Consider the following 15337-nt stretch of genomic DNA (forward strand, 5'->3'; position numbering starts at 1 on the left):
GAGCCTGCCTCGTTTGAATCCCTGACACCAACAACGCCACAATAATAACAGAGAAATATCTTACCTGGTATTTTTTGCAGGATTTAAATTCACTCAAGCTCTCGCTAGGACCAGGTTCCAGCCGACTGTTTGTCCATTTATCCGTATCGTAAAAATAATCCACATGACTGGTCATTCTTGAACGACTGAAGTGCGTCGCGGCGGTTCCCGTTTCACAGCAGCAGTAACGGTTATTTTCAAATTTGGCGCCGGAAAGGCGCGCACAGCTGTCATTGGCCAAGAGCCATTATGTCAGTCAGATCAACCAATCATGTTCAAATGCTCACGATGAGACAGCCAATGGATTTTGTTTCATTGTGGTAACATTTTATTTTTTATTTTTATATCTAATAAAAAAAATAATTCCTGACCTGCAATCGGTTCACAGACCATTGCTAAGTAAAACACACCGTTGCTAGGGTCACCGCTCTGATCAGAGGACACAGAGGAGGAGAACTATGCAGGATATTTACTTTAATTTAATTTTTACCTTCAGCTTCGGACTAATTGTGATGTTAGATAAATTACTTAACTTGTTACAGGGGGGGGGGGGGGGGGGGGGGGTGGGGGTTATAAATATACACATAGACTATACTATATATATTTTTTAAATGTTTTACACACACACACACACACATATATATATATATATATATATATATATATATGTGTGTGTGTATATATGTGTGTGTGTGTGTGCGTGTGTATGTTGTATAAAATATAAACATTTAAAAAATATAGTGCCTTTTTGGCCTTGATCTCAATATATTTTTCAATATATACACATATATGATCCATGCATATATATGAAAATATATAAAACATTAAAAAAATATAGTGCCTTTTTGGCCTTGATTTCAATATATTTTTCAATATATACACATATATGATCCATGCATATATATATAAATATATAAAATATTTAAAAATATAGTGCCTTTTTGGTCTTTATTTCAATATATTTCTCAATATATACACATATATGATCCATGCATATATTGCAATATATTGGAAAATATAAAAATTAAATCCCATATATGGGAATATATTGCCTAATATATCACATGATATTTTCTAATATATTGCAATATATTTTTCTTTCGTAAGGGGGTACCGAACACTGAGTTAACCTCTATTCAGCTCAGTGCAGCCACATCCTCTCTGACCAGAAATGACTGCTGCCTGATGTAGTTTGGATATGGATATTTCTCATTTTGATGGCCTTGCCTTGAAAGCACACACCATTTCTGCTGAGACGATCTTTGACAGAGCGGTGCGCCGCTCTCTCTCCCGTTAAAAGTTAATCTAGCTCACCCAGCGGACCTCCTCGTCTCTCTCTCTCTCTCTCTCTCTCTCGCTCGCTCGCTCGCTCTGTCTCTCCTCCAAATACACGAAAAGCCAAATCAAATCAGAAATGCGTAGCCCACTTCTTTTTAACTCACAGACATTTATTTTCATAAAGTAATAAAATATCTGGACATTTTGCCATCGTTAACATTGAGACAAAAGGCTGCAGGAATGGAAGAAGAATTCGGCAAATCATCTTATAACGCAAAAAGTCACAACAAACAGGTTTTGCACAATGGTTTGCACAGATAAGTCTTAAAATATGTGCAACACCTTCTCATCACAATCCACACCATCTACTCAGTTACGTTATCAGCTGTTATTAAAACCCAACTCATCAGGACGCGATGACCACCACTCACATTAAACAAACCGTTAACAATTAATCCACACTCAAACCGAAGCAACAATAGTGTTAACTGTACTCAACAAGCTGTTATTACAAGGTTTACAACAGATATGACAGACAACCTGGGCCGTGTGTGTGCGATAAGAAAGGGGGGAGGGAGGGAGGGAGGGAGAGAGGAAAAGTAGGTAAAAACCTGCTAGCTGCTAGCTGTTAGCTACCGTAGCTCAGGCGTCGGTCTCCCGTCAGGTAAAAGCTGCCGTTTATTCCTCAAATGAAGCTCATGTTGAGGCTCTCCGGTACAGTTATCCATCACTGCAGTTGAATTAGCCGCTAAACTGCTGGACGCTAAAACCGAGGGGGCGTCTGTGTGTTTACAATTGACGAAAGCAACGTGAACGTACGTGCCGCTCACACTCAGTAGAGTGAGGCAGCCTCCCTTGGCGTACATGTCTCCCAAGCTGTTTAATGACGGTAAAAAATGAAACAGAAAGTAAATATCCTGCATAGTTTCTCTTTTCTGTGCTGCGCTGATCAGAGCGGCGTCCCTACCTAGTGTATTTTACTTAGCAACGATCTGTTAAACAGGAATAACAGACTGTTAAATGCAAAATCAAGATGTAAATAAATATCAGAAATATCAATAAATTATCGGAATACGACATTCAATAGTGCCATGTAATAAAAAAAGGTGTATCCACTATTTTTGTGAGATTTGATGTCACAGCCATGGCTGTATTAGGTCACAGCCCATAGACTGCCTTTGGAAGTCGGTACCCAAGATGGCGCTGTGACCGGCTGCGAACGCTGTGTGACGTCACGTGATATCTATCCATAGCAAAGCTCTTATATTGGCAGCCCAGTGATAATACATAAAATTTGGAAGTGCCATACCTCCCATTGTGCGAGGCCTCTGTAATATATTTTTATTAATCCTGGGCTGCTTTTTATGCCAAATAAATGATGAAATATGACTGTTTAATTTGGAAAAAAAAGATTTTGTTAGAAAAATAGGGAGACATTGAAATAAATATAAAAACTTAGGGAGAACGTTCATCTTAATCGTGTTGATCCTTCCCCCTAAGGAGAGAGGCAGAGGGTCCCAACGCTCCAGGTCTTGTTTAAGATTACTTAATAGGGGATGATAATTAGCCTTATAGAGATCCTTATGATTACGTGTGACCCAAATACCTAAATATTTTATTTTGTTGGGACTAAATTTAAAGGGGGTCGTCCCAAAGTATGATCTGTCTACAGAAGAGATAGGCATAAGTTCACTTTTCTCAAAGTTGACCTTATAGCCAGATAGTTTTCCGAACTTTGTGAGTAAAGTCGATAATTCAGGAAGGCTTGAGAGGGGGTCCGATATAAATAATAACATGTCATCGGCATAAAGTGAGACTTTATGCTCCAAACCTGCCCGGTGTATCCCTTTAATGGTGGGGCACTGCCTCAGGGCTAATGCAAGCGGCTCAAGTGCAACAGCAAACAAAAGTGGTGACAGAGGGCACCCCTGTCTTGTGCCCCGCTTCAGCTCAAAATAGGTGGATAAATTATTATTGGTGCGAACTGCAGCCATCGGAAGCGTGTATAGGATTCTAATCCAGGAGATGAATTTAGGGCCGAAATTAAATGTTTCCAGAGTCTTGAAAAGATAGTCCCACTCCACCCGATCAAACGCTTTTTCAGCATCGAGTGAAAGCATCACCTCAATGTTCCCAGGATCGGGTGGAGTGGGACAATAAAGGATATTAAATAAACGCCTGATATTAAAAAATGAATAGCGATTTTTTATAAATCCTGTCTGGTCAGATGAGATAATACTGGGTACAATGTTTTCAAGACGACGCGCCAAAATTTTTGCAAGAATCTTTGTGTCTGTATTCAGCAGCGAGACAGGACGATATGAACTGCAATTGAGGGGGTTTTTATCCTTTTTAAGTAATAAAGAGATGACTGCTTGACGCATAGTTAGGGGCAAGGAATTAGTGACTAAGGATTCTTCGAACACTAACAATAACAAGGGAGATAACTGGTTGGAAAACTTTTTGAAAAATTCGGTTGGGAAACCATCTGGCCCAGGAGATTTGCCACTTTGCATGGCCCCAATTGCCGACATTATCTCCATAACTGAGAAATCCCTTTCCAGTTCAGCCGAGAGTTCTACACTTACAGAAGGCATCTTCAGGGATTTAAAAAAGTCCTCTAGGACAGAGGGATTGGTGGGCACTTCTGAAGTATATAATAATTGGTAGAAATTTTTGAAACAGGAATTGATTTTGTCATTGTCAGTGCATTTTATACCACATACATCATTAACTTCAGGGATGGTTTGATTAGCAGTTCTTTGGCGCAGCTGGTGAGCCAGTGCTCGGCCGGATTTTTCCCCGTGCTCATAATAACCATGTCTTGATTTGGAAATCAGGTATTCTGCCTGTCTGGTGGACAGGAGATCAAACTCTGTCTGTAATGACAAGCGTTTTTTGAGTATGTCTGCCGATGGGGAATGGCTATGAAGCCTGTCCAATTCTAATATCTCATCCATTAATTTTCTAATACGCTCAGTGCTAGTTCTTTTCTTATTTGCACAGTACGAAATAATTTGACCTCTTAAATATGCCTTTAGTGACTCCCATACAATAGATGATGACATCCCTGGGGTTTGATTGATGTCAAGAAACATTTTGATTTCAGATGATATGAATTTAGTGAACTCATCATCTGACAGAAGCAAGGGGTTAAACCGCCATGGACGGTATGATGATTGTGTACCGGGAATGTATATTTTCATGATTAAGGGACTATGATCCGAAATAACCATAGCCCCGTAGTCACATTCTTTTGTAAGATGCAGAATTCTTTTATCCAGGAAAAAGTAATCGATTCGTGAATACGTCTTGTGAACTGGGGAGTAGTAAGAGTATGACCTGGAGGTGGGGTTGCGAAACCGCCACACATCTGCTACACCGTAGGTCTTCAGAAAGAGCTGAATAGATTTGGCCGACTTTGACAGGGATGCCCTCTTAGAAAACGATGCTGTTGTTTGTTGAGTGCCTCATTTGTCTTAGTCTGGGTATTTTTCATTGTTGATACCTCGATGGTGACATTTTCCAACCGGCTGTCGATCCCATTCAAACGGGTCACTATGTCGTGACGTTGGGATTTTAATTTAGCCATTATATCAGCCAGGTCATATTCCTCCTCACCATCTTGGTTCTCCTCCTCCTCTTTGTTCTTTGATTTGGTACTTCTTAACTCCCTGGTTCCTTCTTTTTTGCCTTTTCCTTCGTCAGGCATGTTTCTGTGGTGGCCCTGAAGTGCAAAACACAACGGCAAAAGAGAAAACACAACACAAACAGAGAAAACACAACGGCAAAAGAGAAAACACAACGGCAAAAGAGAAAACACAACACAAAAAGAGAAAACACAACACAAAAAGAGAAAACACAACGGCAAAAGAGAAAACACAACACAAAAAGAGAAAACACAACACAAAAAGAGAAAACACAACGGCAAAAGAGAAAACACAACGGCAAAAGAGAAAACACAACACAAAAAGAGAAAACACAACACAAAAAGAGAAAACACAACGGCAAAAGAGAAAACACAACACAAAAAGAGAAAACACAACACAAAAAGAGAAAACACAACGGCAAAAGAGAAAACACAACACAAAAAGAGAAAACACAACGGCAAAAGAGAAAACACAACACAAAAAGAGAAAACACAACACAGAAAGAGAAAACACAACGACTAACCAGACCGGAAAAGGTAGTACCCTCGGGCTGGTTTAGGCAAAGACGGTTGGTTTAGGCGTGTGAAGGGAGTGGTTAAGGTTAGGGTAAGATGCAGGGATAGGCTTAGCCTTGCAGAGGCAGCCAATCAGAGGCAGAGTAAGGCGGGTCTTGGCGTGGCCATAGTAGGAAAAAAAGTATCGCAAGCGGGACTAGCACAGAGGCCGCTATGTATTGCCCAAAATGTTTGGCTTTTGTGTTTTCTGATTTGCCGTTGTTTAGTAATTTGTTGTTGTGTTTTCTGATTTGCCGTTGTGTTTTCTCTTTTTGTGTTGTGTTTTCTCTTTTGCCGTTGTGTTTTCTCTTTTGCCGTTGTGTTTTCTCTTTTGCCGTTGTGTTTTCTCTTTTTGTGTTGTGTTTTCTCTTTTTGTGTTGTGTTTTCTCTTTTGCCGTTGTGTTTTCTCTTTTTGTGTAGTGTTTTCTCTTTTTGTGTTGTTTTCTCTTTTGCCGTTGTGTTTTCTCTTTTTGTGTTGTGTTTTCTCTTTTGCCGTTGTGTTTTCTCTTTTTGTGTTGTGTTTTCTCTTTTGCCGTTGTGTTTTCTCTTTTGCCGTTGTGTTTTCTCTTTTTGCGTTGTGTTTTCTCTTTTTGCGTTGTGTTTTCTCTTTTTGTGTTGTGTTTTCTCTTTTGCCGTTGTTGTCTGATTTGCCGTTGTGTTTTGCACTTCAGGGCCACCGTATGTTTCTTATCGCTTATACTTCACAAAGCCAGAAAAAATAAGCTCTATAGATCACTGGGTGAAATAAAAAACTTCAGATTAGACACTGAGGAAATGTGGAGCTCTCAGCTCAAGCAGCCATCTTGTCTCTCGGCCTACAATAAACCGGTGGTCTTGTATTAACAAACTTCTGAAAATAAACATTCATAGAAATGGAGGCATGGTCCGAAACCACGATTGAATCGTATTTACAGCCGGAAATGGAGGATAACAACTTGTTATTCACTAAAAAAAAATCAATTCGTGTATAGGTACGGTGAATGTGAGAGAAAAAAGAGTATTCCCTTCTATCCGGATTGAAAAAACGCCAAGGGTCAACGACATTAAACTCTTTCATAAAGGCTTGAATCACTTTGGTCGACTTGGACTGAGTAGCTGAGGTTGGGGAAGAACGATCTAAGGATGGATTTATCCAGCAGTTAAAGTCTCCACCTAAAATTAAATCATACATGGACAAGTCAGGTATCATTGAGAAAACCTGTCTAAAAAAAGACTCATCATCCCAGTTGGGGGCGTAAACATTAGCAAGAGTCACTTTTACATCAAAAATGTGTCCTATGACAGCTATAAACCTGCCATCAGAATCAGAGATCGTTTTAACATGAACAAAAGGAATATCTCTATGTAAAAGAATAGCAACGCCTCTTGATCTACTGGAAAATGAGGAATGACATATTTTCCCGACCCAGCTCTTCTTCAGTCTAACACTATCTATCTCTTTTAAATGGGTTTCCTGCAAGTATATAATATGAGCATCCAGGTGGCGCAAGTTATATCAAATCTATTCCATATTTAAACCAGAAGTAAGCGATCCGGTGGTTTTGGCTAACTTCTTGTCAGCCGATGGAGTTAGCAGTCCCTGCCCTCGTCCCTACGTCACCACATTCACGCACAGAGAGGACCGCCCCTTTATGCCGTTCTCTCTCCTCATTGGATAAAGGTTGTAGGATACAAGGAAAGTTTTCTCCTTGACTTACAGCAGAGCAGAGTGACTGACAGACCCGTATTTCAGACCAAACACTCTATGTAAGTGATCGCTGTCGGAAGATAGAACTATTTAAAGGGACAACGAGGAGTTTCTATTTGGTTATAAAAAAGTCTCACGTTAATGTGGCTGAATCTACGTTACCACTTGTTAATGGACCCATTTTCGATAAATATATGGTTTTGTCTCTATGGTTATTTTGTTATTATTAGTGGTGGTGGAAATGCTGGTCGAGTCGACCAGCGTTTCCTTACTTTAGGTTTCGTGGCGAGTCATGAGAATAACGCCGCTGAATCGCCGTTTATGGTCGGAACTACGATGGTATGTGATCATCTTCCAACCTCTGACTTTAATTCTTGATGAATGAAAACATGAGTCTGTCTTGCGCCGGTCAAAGAATTTCACGGTGCGCGGAGGCTCATAAATGTAGTGTGGAAACACTTCGCTTTTCCTAAACTCCTCGTTGTCACTTTAAGACTTATATTAACACAAATATTCCGCTTACTTCTGCTTTAAGGTAAACAAAGTTTGGATTGAACAGAAGAACACAGCACAGAACCAGCTGAAGTCTCCTCCCACTGTTCACACTGGTGACAGCAAGTTGTTCACATAGTTACACTATCTAGAACTATTTGAATTACCTTCAAGTTATTGAATTGCATCACATAAACCAAAGTGAGCGAGTGACAGAGACATTTGTGGTTATAAAAAAGATGATTGGTCTTGAGTAGGGATGTCATGATTACTTGTTTTCACAATTAATCATGGTATTAGACGCCACAATTAATTAATCGTAAAGATTCCTAAATACCGTCACTTTCCAAAAAAGATATGTGTCGGCAAAGTAAAGGTAAATGCACAGATACTGGTAAATTTACATGTACGTATGTATGTATGTAGTACCTATGCACATAACACTGAATTGGTAGGAATTTAAATGTAAGCATTTCATTTGTAATTAAAAAAAAAAAAAGATTAAAATAAACTTAAAGCAGAAGTTCAAGGCAACCCGTAACTCGTGTTTTTCCGACCTGTGAAGTCGTACCAGTTCGATCTGGTACGAGTTCACGGGTCGGAAAAACACGAGTGGCCGTTATAGTGACTTTCACAGGTAAAACAGGTCGGAAAAACACGAGTTACGGGTTGCCTGGAACACTACAAAGTCATAAGTTGTGACTTGAAGCAGTAACTTACGGTTTCAAAAGCCTGCCTGGAACGCAGCATTAGCCAAAACGACCGGATCGCTTACTTCTGCTTTAAAGATTTGGTATAGATTTGAAACATTTCCCATGGGGGATTAATAATTGGTCCTATATTAATACATAGAAGATCTATAATCGTGACATCCCTAGTCTTGAGATAAAAATCCTGAGTCGACCTCCACTGAGACAGAGACTGTCAGAGTATTAGAGTGTTTATGGTACTCTGCTTTACGGCTGTCGTAACGTAGCTGTTGATGTTTACTCTAGTGGGTGTTACGGCAGTGGGAGGGGCTTTTACGTGAGTCTTCACCTGTATGCTGTGTACATGAACCCGAGAGCTCCTGGATAAAGTCAGAAGTAACAACTTACCTGTGTCTGGACATTCCGTGTTTTATTACATGGTGTCAGAAGTGGCCAGTGGTTTTGCAAAGAGTGTAAATCATGGCGAAGTTCAACCCACCGGATAGTTTCAGCTTTGATAAACCGACGGAGTGGACCGACTGGAAAAGGCGGTTCGAGAGATATCGGACGGCTACGGAGCTCAACAAGAAGTCGGGTGAAGTACAAGTGTGTTCCCTGGTGTACGCAATGGGGAGTGAAGCGGAAAATATTTTCAAGTCGTTTACTTTTACTGACCCAGGACACCAGAATAATTACAAAATAGTGATGGAGAAGTTCGACGAGTACTTTTTCCCACGGCGGAATGTAATCCATGAGCGTGCTGTTTTCCACCAGCGGGTGCAGCGGCCTGGCGAGCCGGCAGAGACTTTCATCAGGGCTCTCTATGATTTATCAGAACACTGCGAGTTCAGGGAGAGTAGAGATGAAAATATTCGGGACCGAATTGTGGTGGGGATTCAAGATAAAGAGCAGTCTCGTAAGTTGCAACTCATGGCGGATCTTACACTGGCGCAGACTATACAGTCTGTTCGCCAGTCAGAGACAGTGAACATGCAGATCAGTGCGCAGGCAGCAGAGGCCACGGCAGCCACGGCATCTGTACAAGAGGTGCGGGGCGCGCGGAAGAAGAATATAAAATGGCAGCGCAACGCCAAGAGGGGGAAAGACGGAGCACGGGAGGAAGTGCAGCCGGTGTGGGAAAACGGAGCACAAGGATCCAGAGAGATGCCCCGCTCGCAATTCAGCTTGAAACAAATGCGGCAGGAACGGACAAAACCAAAACCAAAGCGGTGAGTGAAGTAACAGAGGCAGATGAGCAGAGTGAATACTTCCTAGGATCAGTGAATGCAAACGTGAGTGATGAGTGGACAGTGCAACTTCTTCTGGGTGCAACTCCTGTTAAGTTTAAGATCGATACTGGGGCTGATGCTAGTGTAATGTGTGAAGAGACTTTCAATATGCTCATTCCAGAGAGAGAACTGAAGCAGACTAATGTATCTTTGACCAGCCCAGGGGGTCAATTAGACTGTAAAGGACAATTTCAAGTTAACACCACATACAAGAAGAACTCATACTCATTCCCAGTGTATGTTATTAGAGGAAAGTCTGTCAACAACTTACTCAGTGATCCACTGCAGCTGAGATGGGCCTCGTGAAACGGATCGAGGAGGTCCATGGTGCCTTTGGAGAGCATGGCACGCTCAAGACGGAGCCTGTGAGGATACAGCTCAAGGACAACGCCACCCCGTACGCGGTGCAGACTGCGCGCAGGGTCCCAATACCGCTGACGTCCAAGGTCAGGGAGGAGCTGCGCCGCATGGAGGAGTACGGCATCATAGAGGAGGTAACCCAGCCAACCGATTGGTGCGCCCCCATGGTGCCCGTGCTCAAAAAGAACGGAAAGGTTCGTATATGTGTGGATCTTAAGAAACTAAATGAACAGGTAAAGAGAGAGAGATTCATCTTACCTACACCAAAGGAGATTACAGCGGAGCTGTGTGGGGCAACGGTGTTCTCCAGCCTTGATGCAGCCTCTGGGTTCTTCCAGATTCCTCTGCACAGTGAGAGTAGCCTACTCACCACATTCATTATGCCATTTGGCAGGTACTGTTTCCGGCACTTACCGTTCGGGATAACAAGCGCCCCAGAAATTTTCCAAAGGAAAATGTCGGAGACACTTCAAGGCCTACAGGGCGTCTCAGTTTACATGGATGACATTGTTGTGTATGGAAAGGACATGGAAGAGCACGACCTCCATCTCCAGAAGGTCCTGGAGAGAGTCAAGTCTGCTGGGCTCAAGCTCAATAAGGAAAAGTGTAAGCTCAGACAAGAGCAGCTCAACTTCCTGGGCCAGGTGGTCGATGCCACAGGCGTGCGGCCTGATCCAGCAAAGGTGCGAGCAATCCGGGAGCTCGCTGCACCAGAGAACGTCCACGAGCTCAAACGTATCCTGGGCATGGTGAACTATCTCGGTAAATATGTGCCGAACCTGTCCACAGTGGGCCAGCCACTGTACGAGCTGCTCCGGTCCAAGACAGCTTGGACCTGGGGTCCAGCACAACACACAGCTTTTGAGAAGCTAAAAGAGCTACTGATGACATCGCCAGTGTTAGTGTTTTATGACGTCAACAGACCCACCGCTGTCTCAGCTGATGCAAGCAGCTATGGGCTCGGTGGCGTGCTGTTGCAGCTCCATGGACAAAACTGGAAACCAGTCGCATACTGCTCAAGGAGGCTGACCGACGCAGAGACCAGATACGCGCAGATTGAGAAAGAGTGCCTGGCGAGTGTCTGGGCCTGTGAACGGTTTGAAAAATACCTCTACGGCCTTGAGAGTTTTGAACTTGTGACAGACCACAAGCCCCTGGTCCCACTAATGAACAGTAAGGACTTAGACAACGTTCCATTAAGGTGCCAGAGACTTCTTATGCGGCTCATGCGCTTTAAGCCAGTGGCTGCGTATGCGCCGGGGAAGACCCTTGTTGTGGCAGACACACTGTCACGGAGCCCTCTGAGTCACACGGAGGACGGGAGAGACACACACTCTGAGGTTGAGTGCTACATTGCAGCAGTCATGGACAGCGTGCCAGCTACCCCACAAAAGATGGACAACATCCGAGCAGCTACTGCAGCTGATGAGAAGCTGCAGACAGTGATCAGGTACATCAGGTTCGGCTGGCCAGAACACGCATGCCAAGTACCAAGTAACATACGTGAGTACTTTTCTATGAGAGATGAACTTTCAGAGTATGGCGGGATGGTCGTGAGAGGAAGCCGCATCGTGATACCAGGGACGCTGAGGGCAGACATCCTTGAGAGAATCCACGACGGACATCAAGGGCTCTCAAAGTGTCGGGACAGGGCAAACGCCGCTGTCTGGTGGCCCGGCATTTCCTCACAACTGAAACACAAGGTGTTGTCGTGTCAGTCCTGCTGCGAGTTGAGAAGAGCACAGCAGAAGGAGCCGTTGATCTCTACCCCGCTCCCCGACAGAACATGGCAGCGCATAGCTCTGGACTTATGTGAGCATAATAAACAGAACTACTTAATCATCTCAGACTACTACTCGAGATATATCGAGATACTGCACATGAAAACAACAACAAGCGCTCATGTCTCTCTGAAGCTGAAAGCTATATGCGCCCGCTATAATTTATTCCCCCAAAAATATGGATGTATAAAATTACATGAGCATCTGGAATCTGAGGTTTTTTTGTAGGCCTATTTTCCTGACCAATGTTCTTTTTTTTTTTTTTAAATAACTTTAAAAAAGTGTATCTGTTTGCCATTAAGTATAGGCTTTTATTCATTATCTGTAGCCTATTGTTGAGGCTCGACAGTTAGATACCCTTGAAGTAACTTACACTTTGACTTACAAAGTGTCTTGTCCATTTTCCTTTTATTTGACATTATTACCAAGCACAGACCCACAGGCAGAGCGCGCACGCACGCAGACACGCACGCAGACAGACAGACAGACAGACAGACACAAACACAAATGTCCATGTAAATGACACCAATGATTTTAAAATCCGTCTAGCTGACGTGACCCAGGCAGAAGAAATGAACATGATGAACATGTTGACAACTTACATTCGCGGTTGCAGATTGAAGCACCGTGACTTCTTGTCCGTCCGACCAACGAGCAGGTAACTTTTACAAGCAGACGGAGTGACAGCGGGGACAGCCAATCACATGTACGTTAGCGAGAAACGGCAGAGCCAATCGGAGATCGATATTCAGGTTAGAGGCGGGACTTCTAGCAGAGACCGACTGTTAACCCTTTGTGTGCCATAATCATTAACTAAACACTACGGACAGCGGACACAGCGGCTGAATATTGGTAGGGACGTGTCCCTAGCGTCCCTACCCAATTCTACGCCCTTGCATCTGACGTCAGATCAAAGCAGAGATCAAAGGCTGTCGGTGCGTAAAGGAAACTCCACCTGAATTAACACAGCAGGGACGAACTGGCACTGAAAAGCAGCTGTGGATGTCCCAAGCAGGACTGAGGGTGGATGACTGCATGTCGCTGCCGTGTTGAGATACCACTCTGCCCTTGTGATGATCGCTTTATTTATTTATTTACTTATTAATTAATTAGCACGAGCGACCGCATCACGCAGCCGTAATGAAAAACAAAACACAAATCTTCATCTCTCAGTCCACCACAACAGCCTCGGTATCAGATAGTCAGTATATAGCCTACTACAGTATACTCAGCATCTCTATCACAGAAAAAAAAGAGACGGACAGAGAGAGAGAGAGAGAGAGCGTCCTTTACGCTGATTTCATTCCGCATGGTGTTTGTTTATGTTGTGATTAGTGTAGCCTACACCTCTCATCTTGCTTACACAGGGTTTGAATAAATGTGAGTTTCTTTATTAGTTTATTAGTTATTAGTTGTTGTTTCTTACACTGAGCACCGGTTCTCAGTGTATCAGATCAATCCTGGTTAAGTATATTAGTAAACTCATTATTGGTCACTCTGAGCTCGGACATCCGGACCAAAACAGCTGTTTCCTCCTGGGAGAGGTTCGGCCTCTGGCGTCGCTGTCTCCTCCGTCCATGTCAAAGTATAAAATGACAAACTTGCAGTGCGCATCACCCGCGGCGCAGTTAAAGGTGAGGAGAGGAGCTCCTTTGATTGGTGAAGATCCGAATCGGCTGTGTTAATCCCACTTCTCCTCCTCCTGTCGCCCTCCCGCCCTTTCTCCTCCCCCTTTGCCGTTTGCGCCGGTGGGAGGGACGAGGGGAGGGATTGCGCTGGTCTAAATCTGACTGCGTGGCCCACCAATCTTGCGAAATGGACCTGGGCCACACCCCGTTGACGTGGCGAAGCTGCGCTGATGTTAGACTTCACCTGGTCTAAGAAACTAGGGCCCATTATCTCCTCCCCCTCATGTGGACTAAGGGCTGGGAGAAGTTTCAGAGTCCTCCGTGGCTTCTCTGAGTTACAGGGGGTCTCGGCGTAGCAGTGCATGTCCATATAACGGTTGCAAATGGATACCAACTGTCTTCTTAACAAAAACATAAAGAGTGCATACAAAGCTAAAGCTCTTCCCCCGCTCTCTAACTCTGACCACCTCACTGTCCATCTTCTCCCCACTTATAAATCTCAGCTTAAAGAGGAACTAAACCCCTAAACCACTTTTTTTCTGCTGAAAACAAATGTATTTGGGTATAAGGTAGTGTTGTCAGTTGATTCTGGTCCAACTTTTGACATTTTAGTCAGAATATTTCAATTTGGTGTATTTTGTAGTAAAAATGTAGAGTGACTGCCCTCTATGGGTTGAAACACGGCTATTACAATCGAATTTTTCTATTGGCTGAGATGGAGGCAGATGACGTTTTGGAGGCAGCTTTCGTCACCGGCCACCAGCTCCCCGACCAATCAGCACCGGCTGCTGCCTGCCGCTAACGGTTGCTAGGCACTCTAGCTGCTCTGCTGCGGCTAACGGCTGCTAACAGCTGCCTGAATGGGAATCGTTAATGCGGCCGGCGCTAACGAGCCGTTAACGAGCTAACGAGCCGGCGGATCGGCTGTAGATGCTGTGTCACGGCTCTGGCGTCCTCTCCTAGTAGTGTCCACGCTACTAGTGCTGTTAGAGTAGCTCGTTAGTAGCTCGTTAGCCCTAGCAGAAGTGTCGATGTGTGTTTATTACTTTTTTTTTCTCTTTTGTGTGATTTCGCGGGTGTGAATGGGGCGCAAGGGGGAGGGGAGGGGGGGATCGGAGAGTGCTCCTGGAGTCCCGCCCATAATCAAGGCATTTTTTGAATTTCAAGCTTAGAGCACGTCATCCAAAACTGAGGGGTTTAGTTCCCCGTCCAGTAAGCCCCAGCATAAGACAGTGCTGCAATGGAATCAGGACAGTGTAGAGACTCTGAGAGGTTGTTTTTCCAGCACAGACTGGAGCATTTTTCACAACCAGGAGCTTGATGAGGCTACTGTAGCCATAACGGACTACATCAAATTCTGTGTCGACAACGTGGTCCCGAAAAAGGAGGTGGTTCATTTTCCTAATAACAAACCACACATTACCAAGGAGGTAAAAGCCTGCATCAATAAAAAGAAGTTGGCTTTGAAAAACAAGGACCGCGCCGGGCCAGCTGAAGCACAAAAAGAAATCAACATGATGCTGAGGAGCACCAGAGAAAAACATAGAGTAAAAATTGAGCAGAGTTTCAGCTCTATGGATAATAAAACATTGTGGGACTCCATGAAAAGGATAACGAACATGAATCCAAGCAACAAGAAGCTAGTCACCTTGAATGATTTTAATAGAGCCAATGAGCTTAATGACTTTTTTTTAAGATTCAATGAACAAAACAACTCTCCCTTGATGGTTCTTGACTCTCTTGGTGATTCTGTTGGTGTTCGTTATCCATTTCTAGTATGTGAAATGGTGTATGGTTTTAAAATTTGTATGCAGGATGTACAGCATTGATTGTCCAAGACAATTTTCCCTCTGGGGACATTAAAGTTTATTTTGATTTGATTGAAGACAC

The 15337-nt window shown here is 43.5% G+C and overlaps 1 protein-coding gene across 1 annotated transcript in view; it reads left to right on the forward strand.

Moving 5' to 3' along the window:
* The window catches only part of nmi (N-myc (and STAT) interactor), a 66389-nt gene that overhangs the window by 47759 nt on the left and 3293 nt on the right, over positions 1-15337 (forward strand). The gene's annotated exons all lie outside the window — the stretch shown is intronic.

This window comes from Trachurus japonicus, chromosome 21 (genome assembly GCF_045865225.1).
Source record: "Trachurus japonicus isolate A0001 chromosome 21, Traja_1.0".
NCBI classification, from domain to species: Eukaryota; Metazoa; Chordata; class Actinopteri; order Carangiformes; family Carangidae; genus Trachurus; species Trachurus japonicus.